Here is a 2,501-nt window from a genome sequence, read left to right on the forward strand (position 1 = left end):
CACCTCCACCACCTCCACCACCTCCACCACCATCACCACCGACCACACCTCCACCCCACCCACCCCGTTTTATTCAATTCTCTCTTTTCTTTTATTTACCACTCCCCTTCTCAATCCACCCTCCCTCCCTCTTCTCTTACCTCTCCCACCACCACCACCACCACCACCATACCATTCATATCTCAATATATTTGTCATTTACAAAGAATTGCTCCTTTGATGTTTTTTTTGTTTTGTTTTGTTTACTGTTTTGTGTTTTTTTTTGTTGTTAAAAGCATCTAGAACGACCTGACCTGCACATGTTTACTATTACCTCAACCACAACCATCACTACTACTACTACTACCTCAACCACCACCATTACTACTACTACTACCACTACTACAACTACCACCTCGACCATCACTACTACAACTACCACCTCGACCATCACTACTACTACTACTACCTCAACCACCACCACTACTACTACTACCTCAACCACCACCACTACTACTACTACTACTACAACAATTACTAACTCTCTCACTACTACCACCTCAACCACCACCACTACCACCACTACCACCACTGCTACTACTACCTCAACCATCACCAACACCATTATTACTACTACCTTAACCATCACTACCACACCTACTACTACTATCACAACCACTATCATTATTACTACTATAACCATTACTAACACAACTACTACCACTGCAACACCTACTACTAGCACCACTACACCACCTTTACTACTGCCATCACAACCTCCAAAATCCACCCTACAACAACACCACCACCACCACCTCTACCATCATAAGTTTGACCACTGCTCCTCCACTGGTCATGCGTTGGTCAAGATTAAACCTCCAGCCACAACCACAACCACCACTACTACTACTACCTCAACCACCACCATTACTACTACTACTACTACCACTACTACAACTACTACTGCTACAACTACCACTTCGACCATCACTACTACTACTACTACTACCACCACAACTACCACCACCACAACTACCACCACCACTACTACTACAATTACTACCTCTATCACTACTATTACCATCACTACTACCACCTCAATCCAACAACAGCAACAACAACAAAAGGAACCAGTTCAGGCCACTTTTACAACCCTGGTAATCACCACCATCACCACCGCTACCACCGCTACCACAGCAACCACTACCACCACTACAACTATGTCAATACTATCATCTTTATGGAATTGTTTCAGAATGACAATGGAAAGCACTCACCACCCCTGGTGTTCGATCTTACCTCCTGGCCCCACACACACACCACACTCCCACCCCGTTTTCATACCCGACCCCAGAGTCACTCCTTCCTACACTACCACCACAGCTACTACAGCATACCACCAAAAACTTTCTTTACTACCACCACCACCTTATCACTTACACTATTGCAGCATATAACACCACCATTACCACCACTTCTACCATCATCGCTACTACCGTGACCACCACCACCTTCTCTGCCATCACCACCACACCACCACCTCTACCATCATCACCACCACCTCTACTATCACCACCACCACAACCTCTACCATCATCACCATCACCACCACCTCTACCATCATCACCATCACCACCACCACTACCACCTCTACTATCACCACTACCACCACCGCCACCACCATCATCACCACTATCACCGCCACCACCACCACCACCATCACCACTGCCATTACCACATTCACCACCACCAGTACAACTGCCATCATCACCATCAGCATCACCACTTTCACTAAAATCAACCAATACCACCATCTCAACCATTAAAACTATTACCACTACTACTACTACTACCACCGAAACCATCTTCACTGCCACCACATACCACATTCTGTACTCACCACCACCACCACCAACAACAACAACATCATCATCATCATCTCACGCACAGCTCTTCAAACTGGGGCATTCATCTGCATCTATGAAGCATTGTATAATATGTCTGATTTGTCAGATGTTCTATGAGGAAATAGGTGGAAGGGGGGAGTGAGAGAGAGGCACACAGAGATAAAGGGAGAGGGAGAGAGATAGAGAGAGGGAGAGAGCGAGAGAGAGAGAGAGAGAGAGAGAGAGAGAAAGAGAGATTTTAGGGTGGGGGTGGAAACTAGACTGATTGAGAGACAATTGACAGGAAGAGAGGTAGGGAGAGGAGTAGAGTATATATATATATATATAAAGAGGAGAGAGAGATGTGAAGAAGGGAGAATGCCTAATGCCTAATGAGAAGACAAACATACCCACATGCATACATACACACACATGCACACCATACACATACACACACATGCACACCATACACACACACACATACATACATGCATAATACATACATACATATATACATACACACATACACACCACATACATAGATATATATATGCATTCATGCATGCATACATACATTCACACACATACATACTGATAGATGCACACACATACAGACACACACACACACATACATGC

This window comes from Octopus bimaculoides, chromosome 5 (genome assembly GCF_001194135.2).
Source record: "Octopus bimaculoides isolate UCB-OBI-ISO-001 chromosome 5, ASM119413v2, whole genome shotgun sequence".
Taxonomy (NCBI): domain Eukaryota; kingdom Metazoa; phylum Mollusca; class Cephalopoda; order Octopoda; family Octopodidae; genus Octopus; species Octopus bimaculoides.